Source organism: Cupressus sempervirens, chromosome 9 (genome assembly GCF_028749045.1).
Source record: "Cupressus sempervirens isolate cs-2001-9-10 chromosome 9, ASM2874904v1, whole genome shotgun sequence".
Taxonomy (NCBI): Eukaryota; Viridiplantae; Streptophyta; class Pinopsida; order Cupressales; family Cupressaceae; genus Cupressus; species Cupressus sempervirens.
In genome coordinates, this window is record NC_143126.1 from 3,895,833 (window position 1) to 3,912,616 (window position 16,784).

The following is a 16,784-nucleotide window of genomic DNA, read 5'->3' on the forward strand; positions in this document are numbered from 1 at the left end:
CAAGGAGTCTAGGGTATTGCTTCATCTAGTAGCTGAATAGAAGAGGTTGTAGTTGGCATACAAAGCAAGAAGGCTTAAGGGGATGAATGCTTGAAGGGTGAACAAGCTATTAGAGCTGAAGAGTATGAATGTCAAGAAGAATGGAGGATAGAAACATAGATCTAAAATCTGTAAGTGAGTTGTAAGTTTTTATCAGATAAAGTCCTACTGTTACTTTCTAACAATTGTACCAATATGGATAAAATCCTTTGGATTATGGTTGACCTAATAGTCATTTGTAGATCCTTTAACTGGGTGACATTGTAATGGAATGGTCTAAAGTCCTCTAACAAGGCTCACTCCTAACAAGGTGATTGAAATCCTTTAACCAAGTCATATTTAACAGTGTGAATTGTAACCTTTAATAGCCTTGGCCTTTTACAAGGCATCACTTTAGAAGAGTGAGAATTGGTAGCATGTTACTCATGTTTTTTCCCAAATTGGGTTTCCACGTAAAATCCTTGTGTCAAATTGTGTGACTATGCTTATGGTATTTCATGTTTACATTTTTGTAAAGTTATTTTGACCTAGGACAGTAACCTACTAAGTTAAGGTACTGTATGATCTAATGGATTCATGCATGTTAAGGTTTTATGGATATGGATTTGATTAGCACTAAAAAGTTTTATTTGTACATCTAGACTTTGGATCACTGATTCAACCCCCCTCTAAATTATTCTAAAGAATTGTGACAAACAACTCTTACGACTTGTCATCGGTCGAACGATAAACTACAAGCTTATACCGTCGCAATTGTGATAGTCTACTATCGCAAAGTGGGAGGAAATAAGATGAACTCTTACCCTTGCATGTTCCAAGTTATGACACCTTTATCTATCAAAGTTGTGATGGATTCCCTTGCTGTCACAATTTGCGACAACAAAAGTCCAACGCTCGCCTGACGGGAGCCAATTCATGGTACTGTCGCTCAGGCAATGCTGCCATAGCAATTTGGGCCCAAATTTAGTAGTGTGATTCTCTTGATCATTTTTGTAAGGGACATTTAACTTAGTCTTTTATTTTCTTAGCAAAAGATTTACTTGTAATAGTGATTTGATGGTCACAAAAATAGGTAAAAGGACTAAAGTTTGTAATTTTTGAGTCAAGTTCATTGAACTATATTTCAATTGATAAGAATCTCTCTCATGATAATGGACTATGCACTCATTACAAAGGTGAAACATTAGGCTTTCTCGGGTGGTCATCCTGCCCACTACTACACCAACTTGGCACACATAACCAAGAAGTTTCCCTTAAGATGGCACGAAGCACAAAGTATATAAAGTGTTTATTGATTGCATTGAAGGAATCTTGTATCATAGTGCATGAATATTTGTTGGAGTATCCTCTCATAAAGCCAAATATCTGCCATGATGAAAGCTTCATCTTTTGTAAATTCTTTTGAAGTTGAGTATTCCCAAATATTAGAGATTTTGTCTATAGAATTGCAAGAGATGTGTGAATAACTCTGTCATGTAAGGGATCTAAGTTAGGGAGACCACTTCCTTCTACATAGTTTATGGTATTTGTAAGGGATTTTGTCAATATTGAAGGTTCTTCATAAAATTTATTAAAATTATGAATAGTAAAGCACACATCAAAACCATAAACCTCGTCTTTGTCTCCAAACTACAAAATATTCAAAAAGAGAATTTATGTCATGTTTCTTGAAAATTAGAAGGGTAGTTTGCAAAATGGTTTATAAAGGACAGTGTCAAGGGATATCCAAGAAATCTATGGAGAAGTTATGTGGTGTAAGTTTAGAGTCCAAATAGGGATAAACTTCACAATGCTTGTAAGTGGAAGAGAGAGAGTGATTGTTACAAAGTGAAAATAATAAGGCATGGTGAAAGGGTAGTCATCAAACAAATAAGAGATAGACCTCCTAGAGTCCCTGAAACTACTTTGCTCAAGACTAGCAAATGCATAAGCTCTTTTTGCAATAGTTTGTATGAGTGATTAATGAAGTCTCTTTCATGCATGTTGTTGCATCTTTTCATGACGAGAAAGTTTGTATTACTTGTATTTTCCAAATAGCTTTTAAAGAGAGTGCATTTTTAAGTGTTGCTTGTAAGAAACGAAGACAATAAGTAGAAAAGTATAAAAGCTCATGGAGGTGACAAGGAAGAGAGTTTGAAGGTCTTAAGCATTTAATGAGGAGTAGGCTATAGCAGAACTGAGTACAGTGCTTTGACAAGAGTTAAGAACAAAAGGTGACTCCTATCATAGGTCTAGTAGAACAATTGTCGTAAGAATTTGAAGGGATGCAAAAGAAAATGTTGTCAAGTACAAACTACAATCCCATGAAGAAATACATATCTTTGTCGAAAGGCTCAAATAGTAAGGGGCAACATAAAGCCAACTTATTGTGTATAGACAACAATGACAGATAATAGACACCCAAGGTGGTTAAAAAGTGGCACAAACTACTGGTAAGAGCACCTAGATTTTCATGATCGAGGTGCTATTGATAGAGGAAATAGGATGACATACCTAGAAGTTTGGAAAATGATAAAGAAGTGGCACATGCTGCTGGTAAGAGCACCTAAATCATCATGATTGGGGCACTAGTGATAGAAGAAACAACTTGATAAGTAGCAAACTTCACTGAAAGCACCCATATTAGACCTTTGGAAGCGAATAATAAGGTAAAGAACATGGTATGAGTATGAGTAGTAGGTATAAAGAGTATACATAAGAGGACAAAAGAAATCAGCTAAGGTCATGCAAAAGTGTGCATCATAGTCAAGGAATAACGAGACTCATAGAAACATAGAGAAGGAGAAGTAATGAATTTCCTAAAAGGGAAACACAATCTAAATGGTAGTGGTAATAAATCTAGGAAATTCATCACGAGTGGAAGGTCCAAGGCACCATGAAGATAGCTAAGAAAAGCACCCTTCGAGCTTCAAATGTTGTGCAAAGTGGATTATGAGGACAATGAACTCATTTTGTCAAGCATTAGCAAAAGAGACATAGAAAGGAAATTTCTAGTGAAAGATAACGCATGCCAATCACGTTAGGAGGGAAAATGTATGATGAAGGATAGACACAAACCAGTAGAGAAAGCTGACATGCCCAATGGATATGTGACAGTAATGACATCAAAAGCATGGTGAAAACCACCAAGACTATCATGTGAGCAGATCAATCATAAATAGCAGATCCTTATAATGGACACTCAAGAAGAGTCAAAACCCCAAAGAGAAATATCAAAGGGGAAAAGATCAGACTATACATCATGTTAGTTTTTATAATTTCTCATTGTTTCATCATAATGGAATTTCTAGTCTCAAATGTTTTTGATAATGTTGAGAATAACAACGAAAGCATGGAAATATAATGAAGCATTGATTTTGGGCACCCCTGTCCTAGGTATGACATGGCATGTCATCATGGAAATCAAATGAGGCAGGTCTCCAATCCAACAAAGACTCTGGTATATTAAGCAGAGTTTGAAAGAGTATATCTGAATTGAAAGATAGAAATATTGATTTATATGGACAAGTGGTAAACCTATCAACAAGGTCCCTATAATAATGAAATAATAAGAGTAAAGAGCTCATAAATGTAAAACTCGTAAGCTTTGTCTATTACAAATAAAATTTGTTGTAGGTTACTTCATAATTTACGTTCTCAACCTAGACTTCACCAGATTAAATACTGCTATTCGCAGGCAGTGTTACAGCTGCCAGAAAAGTTGTTATGCAAACAATTCAAAGAACTATATCGCCTTCATGCCAACCTACCTAATCTGAGATCATGCACTGTAGTAACACCAGTGGCAGATATAATTGAGCATACAACCAATCAAACTCCAAAGTTCACTTGCGAACAAAACGCTCAAGAGCTTTAGGCAGATCTAAATCACTAATCTTTGGCCTTTTATTAACTTGTTGGCTCTTCAACTTTTCCTCGACAAGTGGTCTTTTTGCTCGGATAATGTTTTCCTACTTTTTCTTATTTGTTTGCTTGGTTTGTTCCTCCCTTTTGTTTTCTTCTTCAAAACAACACTTTTCCCAGCAGCAATGGCTGCTTGCATGTCAACTTCCTTGGCCTTCTCACTCTCTTTGTGTACGTCATACAACACCAATACTTTATGGGTCTAACATTATCATTTCTGGGTGCAATTTATCAAGGAGTGAGCGAACCTCTTTTTCACCTCGCTGCTTCACTGCTTCAAATGGATTTGCAAAAATGGATCAAAGTTTGGCTCCCCTGACCCAGGCATGAGAATGGAAGATATCCCTGTAGCATGTCCAATGGCAAGCACATCTTCATATGGACAGAATCCTTTTCCCAACCAGTGTCTCAAATATGGCTTGTTCTGGCTAGTCACTAATGTATCCTTCCAAATTTCAATTAGTGATTCACATCGCACAGCCAGTAAGCCTTTTTGGCTGATGTCCACACTCTTTGCATGACAAGAATAGCTATGTAGAGGTGAAAATTTTCTCAAATCCCAGACACGTAGTCTTCTATCAGTGCCTGTTGTGAGCATTTGATGCCCTTGCAAATCAAATGCCAGTGCTGTAACAAGACCATGATGGCCAAGTGTACTGACTAGTGGAGTGCTCATATTGGGGCTCCACATTGTAACTGTGCCATTGTTATGGCCCAATCCTAGCACAACATTGTGGGTATTCATACACATTGCAACACACCAACCTAGTCGTGTTCTGAGACTGGCAATCAAATTGCCAGTACTCGTGTCCTGATATCGAAGAACACCAGATTTACTTATAGATGCCAAAAGGAAGTGTTTGGGTAAAAATTCAAGTCTTAAAGGGTCTGTATGTTCTTGCAAAATTTGATCAATGCATTAAGTTCATCTAACAAGCAATCATTTATAATAGAAACCTGACAGGAGAAAATGAGCAATCATAGACATCAAAATGAAATGATTTTACCAAGAACATATTTCCTACCTTTAGAGAATGAATTTATGTACCATTTTTGTCATAGATGTAAGCATACCTGCTAAGAGATTTAATTAAAAAATGAATTTTACAGTGGAAACCAAAACTATTGCATTTTGATTATGAAACATATCTGATGTGTTATTTTACACCTACGGAGGACATGAATTGAAGACCATAAAATCTTCACTATCTTAATTAGAAATGGAAGTGGTGAACTAGATCATCTGAAGAAAGATTTCAATAAACCCCTTAAAAGAAATGATACTTCTACTTTGACCTTGCTTCCCCATGTTTTTAGCACGGTCAAAGTATAAATTTAAACAAGCTAGTGGTGTTTGTGCATCAGACAAGCTAAGTCTTCCCTATGACTACTGGTGGATTCCACTACGTTTTCCACATCGCCATTCATGGTTATGTAGTTTTTCTTTTGACTGTACTTTCTTAAAACACTTCAATGGAAGTATAGTAGATTGCTAAACATTTTCATTTTCAGGGATAAATGCCAACTTGTTGGACAACTGTGTCATTGATGTCAAAATTATATACAGTCAATAAAGAGAGTGACAATCAATATAGTCATGTATATATTCCTATTGTACAGAGGATCTTTTTTACAGGTTGACTATACAGAAACGTTCAGAGGGTTTACACCGCATATTATTTATACTCAAATTTTTTACATACCTCCTTGGTTAGAGTCGACTAAGTCTCTATGTTTAGATGGTGTTCTAAACTGATACAACACTGGATGTGATTATATATTGATAGACAGAGCGATGTGTCAACACTGGGTATTTGCTGAAGACTTTCATGAAGTAACGTTTGATGCATGTGTTTGGATGTTGGCTCTTTGTAGGATTATGTTTTCTTTTATGGCGTCAGTGTCAGGTCTTCCAGGTCTCTGTTTTGATAATATTTCAGTGTTGTTTTATCTGGCACTCAAGGCAGGAATAGTTTGATTATGATAAATTTAAATAGAAGCAAGTGTAAGGCCAATAGAAATACTTGTTTAGGCGTCACTGCATAATGATAATCTTGCCATGAGAGTAAATCTATTTTTGTCAAGTTGTGAATTTGTTTTTATTGGGCTGCCAAAAACCCAGACAGGTCCGGATAACATTTGCTGTGGGTATTGTGTGTTAATACTTCAAGAAAGACATGCAAAGGCATCGACAAGTCTGTAGGGATGGGATGTGAATCATTCACAAAGTCAGAATTATGCGGAGACCTTAAGACGTCAAGTGATAAAACTATTTGATTCTTAGTATTGGATTAATCATCTGAGATTCGCCGCCTTTTTTTATTTTGAAATATAATTCTTTATTTCACTTTTTTCCGTATCTTTTACATTTGTCCGCATTCATACTTATAGTATGTCCCATGTCCGATGGGATCATAGGTCGGGTCGCTAGTTTAACTAGTTAGGAGGGTTAGGTGTTAGTTTGGAATTAGTATAGTTTAGGATATAGTAATTATATTTTGATGAATATCATAATTATATTTTAATTAGTTAGGTGTTTATTATTATCTGTTATTCAATTTAGCTATTTATATATGCAATATATATATTCTTTTGTAATGATTATTTTATTGATGATTAATTCATAAGTAGTACGTTATCAAATTATTTAGTAATAATTTAATTACAAATATTAAATAATTATTTTATTGCAATCATTTTTATTTTTTTGGGAAAAAAGGGTAAAAATTTATTCAGAAAAAGCCAAATTACAAAGGCCTCAGGCCCAATCCACCAAACCACAACCTAAAAATCATTAAGTTCTATCCTTTTCCACTAAATGCTTGAAAATCTCCACATAATCAATAGGAAGATCATCCCTATCGGAAATATTCCAACCAGCTCCCTTCTCCGATGCCCATTTTGCCAAGACATCAACAACTCCATTCCATTCCCTGGGAATACGACAAAAGGAGATCTCATCCACAAAGCTACTCAAGTGAAGAATCTCTCTAACAAGAGAGGCAATATGCCAGTTACAGTCCTCTATTCTCTGGTTACTTATCATGTCCGCAACAATCTGAGAGTCTGATTCACACACTATTCTCCTCCATCCAAGAGAGCAAGTCCGCTCCATAGCCACCTTAATGGCCAAGGCCTCCATCACGTTATTGGAATGAACTCCTTTGTGAAGAGAGAATATGAAACAAACCTTGCCATCCACGTCTCTCCCAATCCCTCGGGGCCACACCAGCCTGTCCAGGATTCCCACAGGAGGAGCCATCAGTGTTAATCTTTAAAACATCATCTGGTGGAGGCCTCCATCTCCCATCCTACACACTCTTCTTTTTAGTGGTTGAGATCTCTTACTGCTTCTACTTCCAAATCCTTTGTCCACCAATCCCAAATTCCTAACTATCCTGAAGTCATCAAGATCCACTGGCTCCGTCATATCACATTTAGCGTAGACAGTCTCCTGAAGCCTGCTTAGGATCAACTGCCATAATTTAGTGACTCCTAGGCTGGAGTTACAGAAAATCAGACGATTACGCTCCAACCAAAGATTCCAAAGAATGAAAGAAGGTCCAACAGCCCAGGCCACCTATAGGAATGAAGTTTTCGCAGGGGGTCTACCAAGGCTATCCCAAAACTCAATAAGAGATTCATCATGAACGCATCCATGACACCATGCCTCCCACCACTTATGCCAGATTTCTCTAGAGGGAGGGCATAAGAAGAATAAATGAGAAACATCTTCTCCATGCAACCTATAGAGGGGACAAAAAGAAGGACCTTGAAACCCTCTTCTCTGGAGGTTATCCCAAGTAAGACACTTTTTTTGAGCAACCAGCCATAGAAAAAAATTACATTTAGGCCATGAGAACCTATTCCAAACCTTTCGCCACCAGGGAATCTCCTGAATTTCATTACATTGACTATCCAGTTGAGCATACCCTTGGGCCACACTGAAAATACCTTTAGGGCTAGGACCCCAAGCCAGGATATCTTTGTCCTTAGAAGAGCTACACAGCCTAACAGAGAGAAGATTGGCCAGCTCAGCCCGAATCTCCGAGGAGCCCCTCGGGGGCCAATCCTGAGGATCCTTCCAACTAGCCACAACCATCGAACCACACCTCTTCATAGTTTTGAAGTGAACTACTTTGGTCCATCCTGCAGCTGAAAAAATCTGACATAGAGGCTGAAGGTGTGGATAGCTGGAGAGAATGGGAGGATAGCCATCCCAGGAGTCCTGCCAGAATAACACACACGATCCCTCATTACATATCCAGAAGAGGCCGTCCTTGACAAGAGGAGCACCTCTTTTAAGAGTGTCCCAAATAAAGGATCCTAGGAATATTCTGAAGTTCCACTCCTAGGAAATACTTATGGGCCAGAATTTCAGCTCAATCTCGTTCTTGATTCTTGCACCACCTCCAATATAACTTAGCCGCCAGAGCCTTGATACCAAGAGCCATACATTTAAGGTCTAATCCCCCAGCAAACTTAGGCAGGAAAACAGTGTCCCACTTGACCAGGCTCCATTTAGAAGAGAGGAGATTGCCTAACTAAAGGAATTTCCACGATAGAGCATCAAAATCTTTCATAACTCCAATGGGAGGAGTTTGCACCAGACACCTATAAATAGGAAGAGCCTGAATCACAATCTTGAGGAGGATGACCCTTCCAAAAGAGGAGAGCCATCTATGAGTTCAGTGACTCACCTTGCTACGAAATTTGTCCAACATACCTTGCCAATATTCTTTCAGCTGAGTCCCCAGGGCTAGTGGTACTCCAAGATAAATCACAGGAAGGGATCCAACTTGAAACTTGAGAATTCTAGCAATCCTGACCTGAATCGACTGAGGAGTATTAAAGAAAAAAATAGATGATTTACCTTCATTAATTTGCTGTCCAGAAGCTTTCAAATAAGTATCCAAAATCATTCTGAATTTTCTTGCTTCATTAATGGTATCCAAACCCATCAATCTAGTATCATCCACAAATTGGAGGTGCGTGTACGCTGGAATATCATTGTGCCACCTCTATCCTTGAACAAGTCCCTCTTCTGCTTGAGATTTTTAAATCTGCCCAAAGCCTTTGCCATAATGATAAATAGATATGGAGAGATAGGATCCCCCTGCCGAAGCCCCCGAGAAGCAGAAAATAGATCAGTAGGTTCTCCATTAATAAGAACTGAAAAGGATGTGGAATTCACACAGTTGAGAACCCAATCCACCCACTCCATATTAAATCCAAAAGCAAGAAGCACATGACCCAGGAACTCCCAACTAACTCGGTCGTAAGCTTTAGCTAAATCTAGCTTAATAAACATAGCCTTTTCCTTGGACGTGGCCATAAAATGAATAGCCTCCGAAGCAATAACCACTCCCTCAAGAATCTGTCTACCACCAACATAACCTCCCTGTTCCTCGGATATCAAAGAGGCAAGAAAAGGCTTAAGCCTTTCAGCAATTAATTTTGTGATAATTTTGTACGTGACATTATATAAAGCAATAGGTCTGAATTGATCCAACCTATTAGCTCCATCAATCTTGGGGATGAGAGTCAAGAAAGTAGCATTCAAAGACTTGAGCATTTGTTTATTTTGATATGATTCCCGGACAACTTCTAGAAGATCAAATTTAATAATCTCCCAAAATTCTTGGAAAAATTCAATGGAAAATCCATTTGGGCCTAGGGCTTTACCTTTCTTCATACCAAATACCACCTTCTCCAGCTCTTCGAGCATAACAGGTTTTAACAGATCTCTATTCATACTACCAGACACAAGATGAGGAATGCAATCTAAAATAGCCCTTGTCTCCACCAAGGAAATAGGTTCCTCCTTAGAGAAGAGTTGAGAGAAGTAATTAGTGGCCTCTAAAGAAATTGCCTCCTTGGAAAAGAGATGATCTCCAGAAGAAGAAACGAGAGAAGTAATGGAATTTCTAAACTTGCGAGCATTAACAGTGTTGTGGAAGAAAGCAGTGTTTCTATCTCCCTCCTGCAACCAATCTACCTGGGACTTTTGTTTCCAAAATATTTCCTTCTGAAGCTCCCATTCTTCAACCTCCCTCAAGAATTCCTTCAGACATTAAATCTGGAGTCATTCGTTGGTCCCTGATTTGGCGAGTGACACTATCCAGCCTGGCCTGGGCTCCTCTTAAATGCTCTTGAAGGTTTCCAAAGCACTGTTTATTCCACTGTTTCAGCCTGAATTTCACATGCTGAAGCCTCTTCTCAAAGGTGTACATGGAAGTCCCATGAGGAGGCCTGCCCTCATACCACTAGGCTATCATAAGATCCTGAAGAGAAGGGTCCCTCAACCACATCAGCTGAAACTTGAAAGAGGGATTCTTAGAAGTCTTGAAAGGAGTGACAGAGAGCCTGATAGGCCAGTGGTCAGAGCCTCTCCAATCAAGAATTTCTGAACTGGTAGACCATCTAATATTCATCCAAAAATAAGATACCAGGAACCTATCAAGCCTTTCAGAGATAGCCTCCATCCCACTCCTTCTATTATTCTAGGTGAATATACCAGAACCAAGTTTAACATCAATAAGATTCAAAGAACTAATATTATCTCTAAGCATACTAGAAGAAGGACCCAATCGAGAAGTCTCGCCCCTCTTTTCCTCTAGATTAGTAATAGCATTAAAATCTCCAGCAACAATACAAGGAAGGAAAGGACCTAAAGATCGAACAAATATAATATGTGACCACATAAGAGATTTTCCTACCAAATCACTAGGAGCATAAATATTGGAGAACAAGCACCTTTCACCTATCTCAAAGTGAGAAGCCATAAAAGAGATGGAAGACCTGCTCGCAATCCACCACAGGGGAGTCACCTTCTTAAGATTCCAAAGACAAGCAAGACCACCCGAGCTTCCTTGAGCACCTACTCCTTGTCAGCTACCATGGAGCCATAACTTTGGCCCACAACTATTCAATTCATCAACTAAAAGTTTAGTTTCCTGTATGAAAATAACATCTAGAGAGTGAGAATCTATCAATCTACGAACAACCTTTTGTCTAGGGATGTTGTTCAACCCCCTAACATTCCAAGAAATAACAATCATTTAGAAGATTGCGAGAAGTGGGAGTCAATGGGCTTCACAAACCTCACCTCAACCAAAGTGTCACCCATCATCTTAACTTTCTCCTTATCCGTCTTCCTTCCACTCTTAGCAGACTTCTCTGAGATCCCTTTTTTAAAGGGCTTTTTCCGTAAACCCAATGTCGATGCAGCTTTAGAGCCTTTTGTGTTGTTGGTCACTTCTTTCTTGCTAGGATGGGTAGAGGCTATGATATTTGGATCATCACGGGGATGTGACCCACGAGGAATATCACAACTTAACTCCTGAACCAATCCATCTGAACCAACTACTTGGCCTTGTACTTCCTCAAGAATCTAGACTAGATTCCCAACTTCCTCTAGCTGGGGTTCCAAAAGAGAACCATCACCCGGGGATATCTCAACAGGTATACCTTCCTCTTGTATCAAGTTCTCCAGCACATTAAACCTGTTGAAGGTGTCATCACTTTGTCTATTCGTCCAAGTTCTCTTCTGACCCTTTCCTTTATTACGCGGCGTCACTAGGATAAAAGGACCAGTTGGCATAGGGGCTTTACCCTTGTCATCCTTAGGGGTCGACATAGTGGTTGTTGATGATTGAGAAAATTTATTCCGGGAGCATTTGCGTTGCAAGTGTCCATACTCACGGCAAATCCTGCATTTGAAGGGTAGAGTCTCATAGTCCAACTGTTGAATCCATGAAGAAGGGCCTAAGCAAATTTCCATAGAATCAGGCAGCGGATTAATAAGATCAACCTCCACACAAATTCGTGCATATGAAATTACCTTTCGATCTTGGGTTTGGGTGGCCGACCCAAGTGGTTTCCCAAGCAAAAGAGATATCGAATGAAGAATATCCTCTCTCCAAAATTCCAGTGGTAGACGTGGGAGCCGAATCCACACAGGGACCCAAGATGGGATCTCCTCAGTGGAATTGAATCCAGTGTGCCAGGGTTTGATGAACAACCCAACTTGGTTAAAGAAGTATGGGCCTCCCTCGAATACTTTGTTCATGTCCAACATGCTTGAAAAAAAACCATAAAATAGTTGTTAGCCGCTAGTAGAATTTCCATATCCCCTTCCGGATTCCAAATCCGATGCGCCCATGATTCCAACACAGGGAGAGAGAGTTGGAGACCCAAAAACTTACATATGAGCGCATGCTTGCCCGAATACTCCACATCTTCTAAAATTTGCTCTGGTTGAATAATCAACACTGGTCAATCATCAGATCTCTCCAAACACCCATTCATCTTCTTAATTCGGATAGAACCTTTTGATGATGCCACATTCTCTCTAGATGGGATATTGTCTGTCTAGCCTTTAGCCCCCCCTCGCATCTGAAAAAATGTATCAGCCATTTCTAAATCATCAGACAAAATCTGAGCCCCAGGGGCCTCCGATTGCCCCATGCTCGGACTCAAACGCATTATCTCCAAGCTAAAACCTGAATCAGACCCACCAGTTCACTTTTGTGCCTCCCACACCACCATAGAAAGAAAACTCCCTCTGTACGCCTAACCCCAGCTAGCCACAACTCCACACAAACGCCCAAAGCCCACACCATAGCTCCCCCACTCCTACACAGACACCCACCCCAACACGCAACCGAATCTCAGAAATAGCGGCTCCATCCACTACAGCAAATGCTCGAGACCAGGAAGCTTAGGGCACGTAGGCCCTAGCCTCGCAAGATGCGAATCCGCAGCGCAGAGCCCTCATCTATTTTCTTTTTATTGCAATCGTTTAAATAATTGTATTGATAATTATTTCAATCTGGAAATTCTTTCATTATTAGAGGGATACTAAATTAGTCCAGTAATACAAAAGCACTATTGTTTGACTGGACTGAATGTTGATGCTTCCTATATGGGGGAGTATCTATGATGAGCAGAGTCATTGAGGACTCTTCGTATTTGGTCATGAACAATGTCTTTTGACACTTGAGCTAGTTGAAGACTTGGAGCAATAAAATGACATAATGAAGTCTTTGTCATTGATGTCAATGGAGGAGATATGTACATGAAAGACATCATGTAGGTGAATGGGGGAGAGATAGTTGAACGAGGAGAGATGAGCACATCCTTATTCCTTATTAGGGAGATTTAGAAATATTTGTGTAAGAAGAAGGAATATCTCTATGGGGGAGATATGCAACATGAAGAATTTTGGTGTATTGGGGAGAAACTAAGAGTTGTTTAGTGTGTGAACAACTTATGCCAATCATAAAGAAGATGCAGAATAGAGAAGTGTTCCAGAGGATTTCAGATTTGATTGAAAAAGAGGCTTTGAAACAATGAGAATAGCAGCAACAACATAGTACTATTTGGTATTTGTGGAACCTGTTGACATTAAGTCAAGTTTGTTATTAGTGACAACACTTATTCAGATTCTGTATGGTTACCAAGCTCATTGAACAGTCTACAGTGTTTGCCATGTAATTAAGTAGCCATTGAGCTTTACAGTTCCTACTGAGCATCCCCAGTGGTTACCAAGTGAAGTTAGTGTTAACCGTGCTGTGTAATGATTAGTGTTTACCGAGTGCAGTCATGGTAAATGTGTAATTCAGTTTTTATCAAGTTACACAGTATCTATCGAGTCGCCAATACAGAATGAGTTCGAGACTACTCTAAGATGATTAGTATGGACCGAGCTTCTACTTCTACCAAATGCATGATGATGTCAAGTAATAATAGTTGATGTCATGTATTAGAATTTCACCAAGTCAGTCTTCAGAGCATGAGTGTCTTCATTCGAGCCGACTTTGTAATATTGGTGTTAACTAGTATATTGGTCAACTTTATAGTTTTGTAAATTGGATTGATATGTATATGTAATGTATTGTATCATATCCAATATATATACATATGAAGGAACAAATAAATGAATGTATGTATGCATGCAAATGAGAATCAACAACAAAGTATATTGTAAGGCCATATCAGCAAAGGAGCAGTAGAGTCATATCTATCACATAAAGGTGATCAGTACTTCAAAGAATCTCTATCAGCAAATCAGTTGTAAATCAAAGATATATTGTTTCATTCTAATAGGTGAACCAGTTCAAATCCTCTAACAAGGTAGACTTAACAGTCTTTTGTCAAATCTCTTTACCGAGTGCATACTTTGTTGTATGTTTGCAAATCCTCTAACAAGGTGGACCTAGCAGTCCTAATTGCTCCTAACATGGTATATCATCAGAAGTGATCATTGTAAGTCTTAAAAGGCCAACTTTATGCTGCAGTATTGAAGTTTTGTGATTATCATCCCCACCCTAGTTTTACTTTCTATTTGGAAGGTTTCTGGGTCACCAAATCATTGATTTCATGTGCCATGAATGTTTATATTTTCAATTTCTCATGCATGCAATTAGATCTAATTTAGTGATTTAATGGTTATTGGATTATTGCAATTAAGATCTGATTTTGGTAAAGCTTTTGAGGTTGCTAATTCACTCGTCCCCTCTCAGTAACCTAGCATAGTCTTGAATATTTCCAACAATTGGTATCAGAGCATTTATGTTTCTTAGGATAAAGCTTAACAGCTCGAGCAGAGATCAAGGACAATGGAGATATTCAAATTTGATAAGGCCATTGAGAATGAAAAGCTAGATCTAGAAATGGCCATTGTACAACTCAAGAAAGCCAAGGAGCAACTTTCCCAATCCTTGAAAAGACAGAAGGAACTTGCTAATAAAATGAATGATCAATAGTACATTGAAGAAAAGATTGAAGACCTTTTCCCTTCAAGCAGTTTAGATGAAGCAAATAATGCAATCAAAGAACTCTTAGAGAAGAATGGTTCCCTGCAAGAAGAAATAAGAAAGCTCAAAAAAGAACAAGAAATTCAGTCAATAAGGCTATGTGAAATCATGGAACAAAGAAACAAGATGAAAGAAGAAATAGATGGAAGAAACAATGAGATTCAAAACCAATCTATTCAGCATGAAGATCTTACAGATCAAATTTCCAATGCAAATGAAGAAATCATGAGTCAAAGACAGATCAATGTAAGATTAAGGAATTATCTAAATTTAGAAAGACAAATTAATGAAAGATTAAGAAGTGAGCTAAGATCCGAAGAGAAAATTAGTGAAAGAATGAAAAATGACCTAAACACTGAAAAGCAAATCAATGAGAGAATGATGAAATCCCAAGTAGACATGAATCAATTGAATCAACTAAATGAACAGTATCTCTATAGACAAAAGGGTAAAGCAGGAATTTAATACAAAGAAGAACAAGGTGAATCCTCCAAACAAGGTGCTCAAAGGAATCAAAAACCTACTTGCAATCATTGTGGTAAGATAGGTCATACATCAAACAAATGTTGGAGTAATGGAAGAAAAAAATTCAATGGTAAATGTTACAATTGCAATCAGCATGGTCACAAGGCTAATGAATGTAAAGAGAAACCAAAATTTGAAGGCGAATGTCACAAATGCAAGAAACAAGGTCACAAGGCATCAAACTACAGAATCAAGACATTCAATCCAACAGAGCAAATTGTGAAAGCAATATTTGGTTGGGACTACAACACCTGGTGCAGATGTCATTACTGTGGAGAGTATCAACACATTGGCATAAACTATGTTAAACATCACACAAGGAAGAGAGATACCACCATAAGATGTTACACTTGTACAGAACTTGGTCATCTAGCCATGAATTGCATGAATACAGGTAGAACTAAAGATGAAAAGAAAGCTAAGGCAGACAACATCAAAAAGAAAATGAGGGAGCAATGGATTCCTAAATCCACTGAGGAAGCTAGTCCAAGCAATGATGGTGATGTCACTCAAGAAGTGGGTGACTCCACCATTTCCAATTAAATTCTTAAGCAAGAACTGGAACTGTGCTATCACAATCACATCTAAATAGTTCCAAAATTGAAAGGAAGCAAAAATCCAAATCAGTATTCAAGATACAAAGGGATCACAGAAGATCAGATCAGTTATCACCGAGTTACTTTATCTACCAAGAAAGGTTGGGTCATGGACCCTACCAAGCAAGGTCGGGAGTAACTAGTCACACATGTTTGGTTACTGAGTTACGAAGCATTCACCGAGCGATCCAAGCAGATAGTGGATGATAGCCTATCAAGCATAATGATACTTTCGTACTGAGCATTAATGGTGAAATGTTATCAAAAGGTAGAAGATCGAATTCATTTTTCATCGAGAATTTTAAAGTATTGTTGTGATCAAGCGAATTGCAAAGCAATCAAGCGATTTCAAGTGGAATTTGCAATAAAAAAAATTTGAAGTTTTCTGTAACCTACCGAGTAGTCATGGCAACATCAAGCAACAAAAACAAGGCAAAGAAAGGATATGAAATGTTGGTCTGAAGAGTCGAATGGAAACCACCAGATTTCAAACTTGTACTAGCAATTGCAGAAACCCTCGATCCAAATGGAGCGCAATCACAAATCCCTCTTGAGGTAGTATTCATTAACAATATTCAAACTCATTTTAAGTTTGCAATTCAAGAAATTGGAACCCTAGAGATGGATGATGTCCTAGGTGAATTATGTGTCAATGGTGTTCTTAAACCTAAGCATAAGCACTTGGAAGATAAAGGTTTAACCCACATCCCCCACCTGCCCCAGAGTTTCCAAATCAAATGGAACAAATACATTCTAAGCCAAGTTTACAATGGTCAGTTATGGATTGAGCAACTAGTTTTGATCACTAAGAAGATGATTCATTGTATCATCAGTCTTCTCATGCTTTCCAAAGCCAAAACTACTAAAACCCTAGGTCGGGAAGAGTTAGAGAAGAAAATCC

The 16,784-nt window shown here is 38.4% G+C and overlaps 1 pseudogene; it reads right to left on the reverse strand.

Moving 5' to 3' along the window:
* Positions 1–3,824: 3,824 nt before the first annotated feature.
* Positions 3,825–7,057, reverse strand: LOC149537336 (putative U3 small nucleolar RNA-associated protein 7; annotated as a pseudogene).
* Positions 7,058–16,784: the final 9,727 nt, after the last annotated feature.